Below are 14,931 nucleotides of genomic sequence, written 5' to 3'. Positions count from 1 at the left end.
ATTTTGTCCGCGCGTAATAAAAATTCGATGTATAAACTTGATGAGAAATTCATTACAAAAATTTCATTAAACAGCTTTTCTCGCCTATAAAATTAGATTTATCGCGTTTGAAAAATCAATTAAATGACACATAAACACAGTTTTCTAGAAACATTAAATAAACATTAAATAAACGATATAAAGATTCCACGTATTCCTTAAACAATTCTTCTCTACTGATAAAAATAGTACCGTTAAACGGACATTGTTACGTTAATATTATAAAGTCAACAATATTATCGCTAAAGGTTCGTTCTAAAAAATTGACCAAATCGAATCATCTTTTGACTCTATCGTCGCACGTGTCTTTCGTGCAACACAAGTTTCAAACAACAAATGGAGATATACGATACGAACGGTTTCGTATCCCACGAAATATTTCATCCGCGTGACGTCAACAAACCGCAGGTAGCAGAATTGCTCGCATTCATCGCAGACAAGGGGTGCCCCTCGCCCGAAGTAACCTCGAATACGAAACATTTAGTCGATCGCGACGCGTTCTAAGTGACGGGCAAGCGTTATTCTGTTCCATCGATACTGGCGTCGATTGAGAACATTGCAGTTAAACGACGTTAAACAACAACTGGGACACCGTATCTGCCACGGCTTGTTACCACTACAATCTATTTTCAACGTGTGTTTACGTGGGAATAAAAGTGACGCGGAATAACCATATCCAAACGTGGATATTAAGGCAGATATTAAACGAGAAGTGAAGATTGCCAAGTAAGCGAATTAATATTAGTTAAACATTAAACGATATCAGTACGGTGTTAAATGCGATTTCGTGTTTTACGATGCGTAATAATTGTATTGTCACGATAGGTGAATAATTGGGTATATAAAGTTTAGAAAGTAGTGGAGAATGTAAATTATACGCTAATGCCAAAAACTTTGGAGTCACTGAAGTTTCATGAACTCAGCTGTACGTACATTGAATCTGAACCTGATTTTGTTATTATTTCGGAATTAGTATTACCAGACTGCGGATATTTATGCAAATTCATATTTTTGCGAAGGAAACTAACAGAGGAATAGAACCGATAAAGGAATTTGTTTTGCTTATTAAATATCATAACAAGTGGTAAACTTTGCATATTTTACATACTTTTGCATATTACGCGTATTCTATGCATTTTTGTATTTTTATGTTTCCCGTGAATGCGTAAAAATCCGCAGTCTGAATATTACAGATACCAGCATTAATTCTCTTTATTTCAATGGATTATTGATGAATAAATTCCTTGAGATAAAAGAATTCTGGACTGAATATCTGTCGTATAAGAAATATATCATGAACATTTTAACGGCAAGGCAGATCATTAAAATTAACATGTTACGTGAATCAGTTACATTGCAATATGTAGATGAGATATATAAATGTATCAAATATCTCAATATTGGAATTTCCATAACACTAACAATACGAATAATAATCAAAGGTTCTTTAATATATTATTAAATTTCCATATCGGTAGCTCGATTAATTTAAAAGACAGGATTTCAATAAGATTATTATTCACGGTAAAAGCATCTCGTCGATAAGATGCTAATTCTGACCAGCACATTATTATAATTGAATTCTCTTTAGAATACAATCTTTGTTTCTTTAGTATACCTCGTGAATCGTAAAATATTATTCAAGAAAATAAAGTAGAGTTTACTTTACTAGAGATCGAGGAGACGCGACTAAAATCCGAAGTCTCGACTCAAGGCAGAAATATTTCACAGACAAATAGAAAGAAACTTTTATTGCCTCAAGATAATTCCCAGATACTCCCAGACGCTATAAAATAAATTATCCATGTACCAAGCTTAACTCAAATTTAATACAAGTTTAATCCAACTATGATTTTGCCTTTGAAAAGTTAAACTGGTCATTAGACCGTAGCAAAAATTGATTACTCGATAATTGTTATCTATAAGTCTTAAACTGAAAATTTCCTCTTCTATATGTAACGCAAATTTCTTTGTTTTATTAATTCGTTCAGTGAATCTTGTTACAAATCGGTCATTTCGCGTGTTACGATCGAATAGCTACTTAGATTTTGAAATCTTACGTTATACTCTTATTGTTGGCCAGTTCCCATTAAAATATTCATTAGCTATAAATTAATAGCTTACATAATATATTCGCGAATTTAGCGAAAACTACCCCTTTGATGAAACGTGATAATAGTATCCAAAATCACGATACATAACACAGTACCTACATCCTTGGTAGCAAGTAATCATGACGAAGCAAAATTCGAGTATACCTCGCATCTACGAAACTCCTTCGTTTGTCGATCAAACGATCTGCTGACAAAAACATCGCGGCGCGACGAAACGAAACGATACAAGTTGAGCTTGCGACTCCCTCGTCGCGTCATTGAAAGCTTGTAAAGCTAGGGTAAACGTTCGACGCCGGATGTTATTCAATTTCGTATTCATTACGCGGAAACAAGGACGGTGTCTCTCGCGATCGCTTCGGGCGTTGCTGGTTCGTTAAAGCGTTCTCGCTGGCTGGCTCGTGTTTCTCCGCGTTTGCGCGCTCCTATTCTCGCGTGTATTCGTTCGACCACACCGTGGATACATACCTAAATCTCGTATAGAGGGTGTCTCGTGTAACTGGACCAAGCTATATCTGTAAATGCTCAGAAATCGTTTTCTACAGTGACACAATATGATTTGTATTTTGTACAATTTATATGTAAAATAATATATGTCATATATAAAATAATATATGAAATATATATATATGTATATATATATAAAATAATATATGTAAAATAATATATGTAAAATAATATATATAAAATAATAATCCAGATGTCTTTCGAACTCTATCGACATCTATAATCGTGATAGTCGAGTTTTGTAACAGTACTAACGAAACTTTAAAATATTTTGTAGCATCTAATTGCAATAGGACTCTGTTTATACGAGTTGTTTATATAACCAGGTCATTTGCATAATAGGTATCCACCTATTTCTCTCCATCCGTAATTCTTTTCGCTCGATTAATAGAAGTCCATGCTCGTATAAGAAAATTCCTCGAAGCATCTACCCTTGAACACATAACAATGTTGCAAACTTGTATCCACTGCGAAGTATGAGAGTGTGTCACGTAACGCATGCCCCTACTGTTTACATCTTATTGTTATACGTTCACATAAATGGGTTGATGCCCGGCAATAGCTCAGGTAAAAGAGTTCGGTTAAAGCCGAATTTACATTGTTTCATTTTGGACGAACACGACGCATGAACAGCTACTTTCATTCTCGTTTCATCCGCGTCCATCCAACGAGTTCCTGCAACGCGATACAGCGGAAATTCGGCTTTAAGTTCAGTTAATCAGATACTTCGTTCATACAAGCGGATGTATTTTCATGAACCTACCATTCATATGCGGTTACTTTTCCCAGTTGTCGTATATAGTGTTGATCATGTTGCAACACCTTGTATACGTTGATGGAGTATGATTTCGTGATGAAAAGCATGGACACGAAGACAACGACGGAAGAGAACGGAGAAACGCAGGCGAATCGCGGCGGTTCAAACAAACGCGAATCGCGCGAACGATGCACGTGCTAATATTGATGTTTGCGTGTGTAAACACAAGCCCGCTGACGTTACTCGAGGCGGGGCGGATGCATTCTCAAACATGTTCGAACACGGGGACACGTATGAGGGTGGACAAGTTGAATATGAGTTGGAATAGTTTGAGTAATAGTTTGCGGGGCTTGAGTTCGGGCATAGAGGGGAATTTTGAAGGAAGGTAACCTTTCGTGAATGCGGACGGTTCGAAAAACCCCGCGAGCGTAAATGAAGTATCCAGAAGGAAGATAGTTCCTATCGAAAAATGTGGAGGAAGATTTTGTTAGCTGATCAGCAATATTTCTTGTAATTTGTTGAAATGATTTCGTATAGTAGCGTACGATATGTTCATTTGAATTTTTCAACTTTTACTGCTACATATATGTGCGCTTACAATTTTTCTTTAATTCAAGCATGATTATGAATAATCTTTTAATCGTACATATTGCCGGAAATACGTATAACAGAAACAAAACGTCGTTTTCCTCTTTTAGCGGAGATTTATTTAGAAGCATAACAGCGTAAAAAATGTAAAACATGGTAGAAGTTATTGTTGGGGGGGAATGGCGTTGAATTAAAGATATATTTCATCAGCTAGCATTTCAATTACTACGTCGAAATCAAGTCAACGTGCTCAAAATACGCAATGTCTGGGCAAACAACGCTCCATTGAAAACGCGCGCACGTATATACAGAAACCCCATTCACCTTCACGAGCATGGTGCGAGATCGCGTACACGTATATTCAGTGTACTCTCACACAGATAACGATCAATCTTCTTAAGAACTCGCGTGAAACACGTGACACAATATTCGATACAGAGGTATACGTTTAACATAGAACATTGTTGAAGGAATAACGCGAAATGTAACAAACACTGTGATAATGATAGCACCGATGCAGGTAGTCTTCATTCAGACTCAGAAACTGGCTGAATGTCGCAGGATATATGGAAAGTATCGTTGAACGGCGAATATTTCGTAAACATTTTCTTGGACTTGATTCTATATTGTCTAAAAAAATAAAAAATACTTTCTATTGCCTAAACAAATTTGGACTAATTCAAGGATTACAAATTCACAGGTTTCGTTTCTTTTATATACGTTTAAAAAGCTTCTATTATAGGTTAATAATTGATTTTGGTTGAAACGTGTATTATGAATTAATAGTTTGTATCCGAAAATTTATGTTCGCTAAATATTTGTGGAAATTATATTTTATGAATGCAGATTATTGTATGTTTCACATGCATATGGAAACATATATATATTCTTTATATATTTCCATATATACTGTTTATATTTCATTTTTATTGTACCTTTCGATATGCATTCTATTTTCCATTATTCATTTTATCTTTTAATATATTTCTATTCTACACATTTTTAAGCTCTCACAGTAACGACGACATAAAATGAACGACACGGCGTTCCAATAAATTCCACGTTAAAAATATCTTAAAAGGTGTGTGTGTGTGTATTCCACCATTCCTAGTCCTTGAAAGGATTAACAACAGCAAACTCCGCCAAAATCTCTTTGGAAATATAAAACAAACAGGTTTCGTCTCTCAATTCGTCTAATTTCAAAAGAATATCACGTATCGCGGCAGAACGTCGACAGGGAGCGATCGATCGGTATAGAGAGTTGCAGGTTCCGGAGGTGGTTGGCCATAGTTTCGCTTGGGCGACGCGCGATCCGCATTACGGTCGAGGTAAGGATAAAGCAATTAGCACTTAACTGCAACTTTTCGCCCTTATTTCGCCGGAGGGCTGCGCAACGCGAGAATTACGAAACATGCGTCGAATATTTCGCAACGTGTTAAGCCGGAGGACTCGAGAGAATTTTATCCCGTGGCCGCTCCTCGAGTCGAGCAAAAAGAGAGAGGAGCCTCACGTTTATTGGGTTACTTTAACGAGAATCAACGCGTTTCATCTGGATGAAGAGCGGATGCTGGGGAAAAAGCGAAAAGTAATTAGGTGTATCTCATTTTTTTTCTGTCCACGCTAATGGGACAGGTGATTTAGGGTGCATTTTTTTCGGCAGAGTAAGTTACGTTTTCGTTCGACATTGCGACTTTCTGGAATATCGTTATGCAGGGTAGAGAATAAAAGGAAAAAAAAGGAGGAGGTAATAGGGAAATTTCGTTCACGAGCGGTGGAAAGAATGTGTTCGTTGGATTGCCTTCACCAGGAAATTACTCGTGTTTTAAATGAAATGGAAGGAGGGCCTGAATTTTACTCTCTGCAGACTTAAAAGTATAACGTCAAGTTACGTTATCCTAACGACAAGCGTTCTAACAAAAAGTACCTTTTACTTTGTACGATATTATATTTAAAGTCGTCGTTGGTTACATATTTCGCGGCCAATACATTTTCTAAATTATCTCCACAAAAATATAATTGAAATGTTCGCACTTCCTAGAAATTCACAAACGTAGATGTTCATTGTCTGCACGTAGGATACTGTGAATGAATTCTTCGAAGCGCCACAGCGTAGACCATCGTCCGCTCTTTTCCCACCCCTCCGCTTATTCCACCCTCATCCCCAATCGGTTCACTCTATTTCAAGCCCGACGTATCGAGAAAATAGCGAAATTGCCGTCATAAATGGGCACGGAGGCAATCAGCCGATATACACTGATTCTCTGTAACGCGATATGCAATCTCGAACACTAGATATTGTTATCTATCGATTCGATGATCGCGTTCCGTTGTTCTCTGTACTGTACACCCCTCCCTGTCCCAATTCAGTCTGCTATCGAATCGTTTATATATTTTCTATCCAGCCGTCCACGCTTTTTATCCACCAATAGCCGTTAATATTTCGATCGAAAAGAGTTTAAGCACACTGCCCGGCTTTAATGGGTCGCATAACCGTAGCGCGCCGTGTAAAGAGTTGAAGTAATATCGACGATGGAATGAATTTAATTCCCGTTTCATCGGCGGCTGATCGATTTTTGCGATTTCATCTTGCTTCATTATCAGAGCGATGTTTCCTTTTATAGTCTTTCTGATTTACTTCGACAATTATTTGAAAAATCAACTAGCTTTCGTCGTCAATTTTATCGGTTCGTCATTTATGCACAATGACACTAATGATCGAGGATCTCGTAACGAAAAAGAATATTGTAAAATTTTTCCGTCTTTTCGATAAAACACATCGTGTAGTAGTCAGTACGAACTGATCTAAATGACGAAAACTAACCCGATCATGTATCGTGAAAATTTCCTGGGACCAACTTTATTAACTCGATTATTTTATTTTTAGTTTAATTTGTCTTATGATATGATATTTTGTTTAAAATAGTTGAAATCTATTCAACAAAGATGAAAAATACAAAGATATTTTTTACCATTCGACAAGTAACAGATAAAAGTAAATAAGAATCGATTTTTTATGAACTCTTTAATTTGTCTGGAATTTTTTCTTCTATTGTAGCATCTGAAAATTTTATTTACTATTTCTGTGTGTTGCTGTGGAATTAACGATCGAAGGAATAGCATGCTTCTGTTTGCACAGCCATGCCGTGCAATATGCAACGAGCTTAAAGGAAATCCCGTATGCATTACACAGATTTGCTTGATTAAATATCCGTCGGTTAACAAGCCGATGGCGCGGTTGTAAATCATGCAACCGCCCGCAGATTCATTCGATTAATTGCTTAGCCCCCTTAATTATTTAAATTCGTGTCGATTAATAGAACAACGTAATTACGTCCAGTGGAAAAAATCGTATCTTTTACACCACAATCTACCAATACTATAATAATTTCAAGTGATTTCCACAGAAATGCATATTTTCTTCAAAATCATCCTTTCTTTATAAAATTCGTATCTCCTAAAAAATTCAAACAGAATTCAGATTTTTCAGAAAAGGTAATTCTTTTTTGAAAAATTCGTATCTCTTAAACATATACATCCCTTCCTTCACAAATGTATACGTTTCAAAGGAACAATTCCTGTTTAGGAAATTCAATTTTTCCTACAATATCAGCCCTTCTTCGAGAAATTTATATTTTTCGAGAAACTACTTCTTTTTTAAAAAGGTTCGTATTTTCCCTCGAGCAATCCCTCGCCCGAAAGCCAACAAATACTGCAAACAGTACGAACGCTTAAATCTTCCAAAAACGTCGAATCAGATTTCTTGCAATAATGACGCAAAGTATCACGCAAGAACGACTCGAACCCTCTGTTATCTCTCAGCCACTTTATCGTAGCAAAACCATCAGTGACGCGTGAGAATAGCAAAATATTCGTTGGCCTGGACAAATAAGCGAGCCTCTGGCGCTATGGAAGCACGTCTATTTTTCTTACAGCCTCGGGTAGTCTTTCCTCGAGCCTAGTCACCCCATTCTACTCATAGCGTGTGTTATTCAACGTACTCGCGTCCCAGGCGACGCATAAACGCTGCAGGAAGGGACGGAAGTCTCGGTGGGACTGGCACGAGTTCGAGAAAGTCGATGCAGACACCCGAGAGACACGAAAATTGCACGACCACTGACCCGTGCCACGAATCCTCGTAATTCGACGAAAGATTCCCCTTTGCTACCTATACACGCGCACACATAGCTACACGTGTAGCTATACAAAGACGATTCAATTGTTTCATGAACGAACAACTGAGCAAGACCCCACGAAATTGGAGGTTCTTTGAGTTTAGGTTGCCAAACAGCTTCTATTCTATATGAATCGTACGCGTATTCACTTCTGACCGAGGGAAAATCAGAGAGATTGAAATCGGGTGGATATTTAATGCGAAAGGAAACACCGTTCTAGAGAGGATTTTCAATGGAGAAATTAGATCTGTCGGTTAGTCCAGCGTGAGATGGGTTCTCTATAGAAGACAATGGATTTTAAGTAGACTCTTCCGTTTGCCACGCGACGATTTAAAAATAATTCGTGAAATTTGATGAAAAAGTCGGTCGGAGAAGCTCGGCAGTCTTCAAAGGTCTTTACGAGGCTTCTGCTTCTTTGTCTCTGGTTTAAAGTACGTCTCTATGGAATATAAATGATTTTAATTCGCATAGCCAGCGGAACGTTTCCTCGATAATTGACAAGACTAGGAATTCCTCTTTTATAGAAAGATTGCGAATCTCGTTGAAAGGAAACAGGTTACAGCTCCTTCAGCAAATCTTTCGTCTTATGTAAAGGTCAAAACGAATAGATCGACGAGAAATATCGCTCCAATAATCTCGATTCGAGTCCTAAAAACTTTCCCTCTCGTCACCCTCGCTCGACTCTCGTGTTAGCTGCTTTGTCTCTTTGTTCCAGTTAAGTAGTTCGATAAACCGGCATGGTTCACTGAAATTCCTCGATGCTTTTTTCCCACGACTCGTTTCAACGCCTCATTCCCTTCGTAGTTCGTACTTCCAGGTTATTCTTTGCCATTTGCTTAATTTCTTCGAGTTCCGCCCTCTGTTCGACTCTTTTGTTTCCTTACGATTGCTTCGCGAATGGATCGACCGACGATTTTCATCGCTCTACTTTGATTCGACCGCCTATCGCGCCGCTTTTATCGCAGGCCGTTTAATTAAAATTTATTACATCTATCGCGAACAGCCGCTCACCCCGCGCTCTCCATTAATGCTTCATATCATTTTACGCTCCGCTCTCTGTTTTTAATAATATCGCGATAGCTCTTCAATTACCGTTCAAACGGGAATGTACGCCCAAAGGTTTGAGATGAGAATGTTGGGCACAAAGCGGATACAACTTCGATTAGAAAATGAAGCTTTGGTCACTTGTGCAATCGATATCTCTGTGGCTATTTGATTTCGCAGCAATTTGTTTTTATTATTATCGTGGACTTTTTATCCTTTTTCTAACGAGCCTGGTGCATCTGGAACGATGATAATTTCGATGTAATATTCCTTAACAATATAATTGAATTTAGAAATTGCTCTTTTACAAATAAAGAAAAAGAAGAGGCAGAAAATATGACTTCTCAGCTGTGATCTTCAAATATATAAAAATTCTCTACTAATACCGAAAATCAAACAACACCAGCACTCCTGTCAGCCAAATTATGGAAGTCCCTCCCATACCAGAAGATTTGGCAAAGTCCACCTTACCATTTCTCCCCTGGGCTAGTGTTAATACTCCATTAAATTCTTACCACTCGTAAATGAGTTGGAAACGTGGATTCGAGGCACGTCCAACTTTGCTGATCTCGGACCGGCTTGCGTATCCACTTGGCGTAGGTGATGACAGCGGTCGTAAAGGTGGATGGGAGGCGAGGTCATCGAGGATCTCAAAGAGACGAGGAGTGAAGGAAAAAAAGTACGGGTCCGACGGTGAATTCAGAAAGGCTACCGGCGAAGCTTCGTTAAAATTTCAGCGTGCATCAGTAACCATCCCCCTTGCTACCTCTGCTTCTCTTACACGTAGACGTAGATAACCACGGTACAGGTTGCGACGTCGTGTTTCGTCTATTTTCTCGAGCATTTTCTACTTTTTTCTACGCGAACGAAACGCAGGAGGATAAGGTCTCGCGTCTGGAATAACCGGCGCTCGATTAAAAACCCCCGGAGGCCTTGGGAGCGCTTGCAGTGAAAATTATTCACAGGTTTCTCGAACAGATAGCGCTCGATTCCTGGCACGGTCTATTTAGATATGCGCTGCTTCACGCGATACTCTTGCAATTCAGCGTACCTATACATGTATATAGAAGGCTAATGCAGTAGTCCTTGTCGTCTTTGCACGCCCCGAATTGGGAAATTGGAAAGAGAATGGAAGGGGTGGTTTCGTTTCAAACAGGTTGTTTCATTCGGACTCTGGTCCTCTTCGTTCCTCCTTTTCGATTTCTGCATTTTGTACCAGCAGGGTGATGTTATGTAAATCGTGGCTGTTACTCGTGTCCCGATAACGATAGGTTCCGGGAAATTACATTTCCCGGCGAGACCCGCTATCGATGAATTTCTACCGTGGCTGGATAGATACGGGACTATTCTACTTAGCGGTGAATTCTCCGGTGCAGCGCACCTCGAAACGTTTCCCTGGCGATTTTCTAATGACAACGGGGAAATTTTGGTCAATTTTGTTAATGTACCTACGTCGAATCTTTTATAAAATTTTATTATCAATTCAAAACTAACTCCTCGGATCTCGATAGGAATTTCCTGCAATTTAATAAATCTTTGTCTGTAAACTTTCTAAAGTACGAAAATTCCAACAACGTTTGTCTTGAAATTGCTCCTATTCTAGAGAATAGCGATCCTAAACTCTTAACCAAAATTATACAAAAATAAAAAATATATATTAATAATATATTATGTATACGTGTATCTTCTTTCAGTTAACTAAGTGGCTAAAGGAAGGAATTGGCGTAAGAAAAACTCCTGGATATTCAGTCATCGTAGCGTCTAGCTGCCATTATGCCCCTTTCCATCTCCCCTTAACTTTTTTTTTGGTCGTTCATTTCCCGTTTATTTCTCCGGCGGTCGTAAAAGGGGTGGCTGACGGCGGCATGCGAGCCGTTTAAATTCGAGTTATTTCTCATGCGAGAGAGGGTTTCCCGATGCCGAGAGACGACGTTGGAATGACTGTCTCTCCGTATCTTCCTCGCATTGACCGTTTCAACTACTTTCTCGCCCTCTCCGTCGTTTCCTTCCGCTCTTGTCTCTCCTGCACCCACTTACGAGTCGGGAAACAACTGCACGGCCATTTTGTAGATACTCCTCGCGGGGTAATTCGATTCCCAAGCCGTTCCACCTGACGAAATCGCATATTACGCGTCGGCCGGATTTCCTGTTGGATCCTGGTCCTCTGCGCGGTTCGTTTGCTGCCTTTTACGATTTTCTACCACGATTTCCAACCCTCTACGATCGCTTAACGTTGAAAAAAAGTTTGGTAGAAACGGTTTCTGAAAGTGTCATAGGAAATAGAATACGACTCGTTTTTTTAACAGACCGTAAATTGGAGGGTTATTTCTTTTCTCGGTATTCGTTGAATGGTTGAATAACAGATGTTTTATTTCACACAAATTTTTGATAGGAATTGTTCCTGAATGTGTTAGCGAAATATCGTTGTTACAATAAATATTCTTTAACAGACTGTAAACTGAAAAGTTATTTCGATTTCCTTTTTGGGGCGGTTATTTTTCGTGTTCATTGAATGGTCGACTAGCAAATGTTGAATCGGTTAAAAAGAATGAGAGAGGAAGTGAAAAATGGTAGCATCGCGTTTCAACTGGGAATAGTAGTGAGAGAGCTTGACATTCCCTTTTGCACCCCTACTTAAAAAGAAACAATTTCCACCACAAAGGGTAGCTCGTGTAACGTGAACATGGCCCGTGTAACTTCCGGCAGAACCACTTTTTCATATCGTTTCACGGAATAAAGGAAGCGCTTCAAACAAACCCACCTATTTTCTCTTGTACTTTATCCTGTATTATTCATTGTGTTTTTCGTTCTCTCTTTAACTGTACAAATTAGTCAGAACTTCGTTAATCTTTCCTCGATCTTAAGATGATTCTTTCATGCGCAGTATTGTCGAAGATGATTGTTTAGATCGTTTCAAGGAACTTCGACAGGGATAAATATTCTGAGAATATTTACAAATGCTGGTATTAAAAACTCATGTTTTTCTAATTACTGAATGCAGCTAATTTTTATTTTACTGGAGTTTCATTTAACGTGGTTCAAAAAAAAAAGTAATTCCCTTTCTACACAATTTAATTTGATCAAACGTCACGTACACGGCGCCCTTTTACGAATGTACTTTTGAATTTTAAAACGTCACTTTGTACTCGAATTTTTTTGTTTTTCCAGGAATTTGCATTTTGTTGACTAACTTCTGCTATTTCATGTTCCTATTTTTCATATTTTATTTTCCTATTTTCTATTTTATGGAAAAATTGTACGAAACACATTTCGTTTAGAATAAACTCGTAACATCGAGTTCCGAGAATTTTCGCAATTCAGTGAATTACGTAGAATTATCCTCAATTTTACTTTTAACCCAATTGTCTGTATTTTTTATGTTGTGTTTGAAGTTACTGATCGATTGAGAAAAAATTAAATCTACATTCATTCGAGTATTTGTAGCGGATTTTCACGTTTCAAATTAATTTTTTTATTTTTTCACATGCACTCTATTTTTGACACGTTTTTTTGGACGAAACTACCTACCATCCAAAGAGAGAATCGCGTGCAAGTTTTATATAGAAAATTTTTATGAAGTAGAAAAGCTCATAGAAGGCAGACGATGAAATGTTTAATTTTCTAAAATTTGCTGCAGGTATTTCTTCTTCTAAATATTGTACAAAATGCATCGAGTAACCGTCGACAAGATGATCTGACTGATTTTTTCCGTGTTAAATCATTAATCTTTCTTTAAAAATTTATGCCTATACGTATAACATTAAAAATTGGTGAATTTTCAACTGTAACATATTCCAAATCGCTTAAAGGGATAAAAATTCTTCTATCTTTCATTTTTCATCATACTCTTTTACAGAATAGCGTAATCTCTTCAAAAGTCAGAAAATAACAGCCTCAAGAAGTGCACACTTTCTTGCACCCTCTCCAACTCAAACAGCCAAAGAAACGAAACCGATAGAGAAGGGCGAAGCGCGTCTTACTACCGGAAAGATCGTGCAGTCTTTTCAAGGCACCCTTCTAACGACACCATCTATCATTAAGCGATCATTAAACTTTCATATCTAGTTAGATACACCAGGACACCAGCCTTTCAACCCTGGCAGCCCGTCATAAATTACATCGCCGGAATCCGGCGAGTTCTTCTATTTACGAAGGGTTAATCCTGCGCGTAATCTTCCGAGACATTAGCGTAAGGAGGACTGATAATATTTGCGACGCGCGGCAACTATGCCCGTGATTGCTGAATTTATCGTCGTTTCGCGCGTATTTCACCCCCGTCAAGCGTTAACCCTGTATCGTGTCAGGAAATTAGAGTGTCTTTGCTGCTTTAACGAACCGTCCGAACTATTTTCTCAATGACAAAAAAAGGAAAGCTTATTTTTTTTCTAATTCATTCCTCGGAAACAATTACGGTTTACGTAAAAGATTTTACTCTCAATCTTTCGTTCATCTTTCAAAAATCGAATATTAATGCTTATTATCCAATCTGTTCATCGCATACCACGCAGTGTGTAAATTCTGCAATTTTAGTAGAAAATAATTCTTGGAAATTATACGCAATCTACGTTTCATCTTCCAAATGTTCGTCACATATTATCCTGAATTCAAACACGCAATCGAATCAAATGTTCACAAACCGCATCTCCATTCCTTGAAACAATCAACATGCTACCTTCATTTCCAATGCATTTCCACTGTCATTAGTCGAAAACGCATTTTACCAAAGAAACGAAAGAGAGAAAGACCGGTCGAAACGTAGTGACAAAATTAATTCCGCTCTGGAAATTTATTTCACCGAGCGACTCTGGTGGGCGTCGATAAAGCGATAAAAGTTAGCTCACAAATTCGGTGAAGTCAGGCTGAAATTAATTTCACCGAGGTCTGGCATTGGTCAGCTATTGTATTTACGTGGGTTTCGCGAAGCCTCGTAACATACCTGACCACGCTCAATTCTCGTGAAGTCGAACCTCGCATCAAAAGTGGTAGCTTCGAAGATGTGCGCGCACGCGTCACGAAGGAGCTCGAAACACGATCGTAAGTAACTTGTGGAAACGTTTCCTTTAATTCCATAGCAAACGTGTTCTTCTCCATCGTTCGGAAAATATTATTAACCTACCCGTGGTAAGTAGCCCTTTAAACGTGAACCATTAATCACGAAGAAGGAGCATGAAACGGGATCCTTAAAATATCCTTTCCAATCGATTTCCTCGTTCGAACGAAATATAATTCATTAGTCGGTGATGAATTATCGTGGTCTTGCGACTGGACATTGGCAAATTACTTCTTTATTTAGTAATTGAAGCCTGCAGATCTGGCGTATGCCATTATTTAAAACGGACGGGACATTTGTTTATTTCTAATATGGTTTTAGTTATTTTAATGGGAAAATTACAGATGAATCGAGCTCGAATGATTTTATCTCTTCTAATTATCATGGCAATTTTGATATATAGAATTTCATAGCAAGCTTTATATGAAAATCCAATATAAGATGTCATAACTGTAACAAGAAGATAAAATTTGTACGCGAACCGAACAGCAAACACAATTTTTCAATGAAAGAGCGGTCAGTTACACCGGTGGCGACAGTGGTTAATTTAATCCGCCCCTGTCCAGTTAAGTAAAAGGAACTCCACGACGACGCCCGGGAACCAGAGGCTCCGTTGACCATGACAGAAATAATGAAGTGAGTTTCGCGATATTTGAGCTCATC

The 14,931-nt window shown here is 38.3% G+C and overlaps 1 protein-coding gene across 5 annotated transcripts in view; it reads left to right on the top strand.

Moving 5' to 3' along the window:
• The first annotated feature begins 511 nt into the window (after positions 1-511).
• The window catches only part of LOC100646636 (photoreceptor outer segment membrane glycoprotein 2), a 77,974-nt gene continuing 63,554 nt past the window's right edge, over positions 512-14,931 (top strand). For all 5 annotated transcript variants that reach the window (XR_007226502.1, XM_048412550.1, XM_048412552.1 and 2 more), the window contains exon 1: positions 512-765. The gene's annotated coding sequence lies outside the window, so the exon portion shown is untranslated. The remainder of the gene's footprint in view (positions 766-14,931) is intronic.

The sequence above is a fragment of the Bombus terrestris genome, chromosome 15, assembly GCF_910591885.1.
Source record: "Bombus terrestris chromosome 15, iyBomTerr1.2, whole genome shotgun sequence".
In the NCBI taxonomy this organism is placed as follows: Eukaryota; Metazoa; Arthropoda; class Insecta; order Hymenoptera; family Apidae; genus Bombus; species Bombus terrestris.
This window is presented reverse-complemented; position numbering and strand designations above follow the sequence as displayed.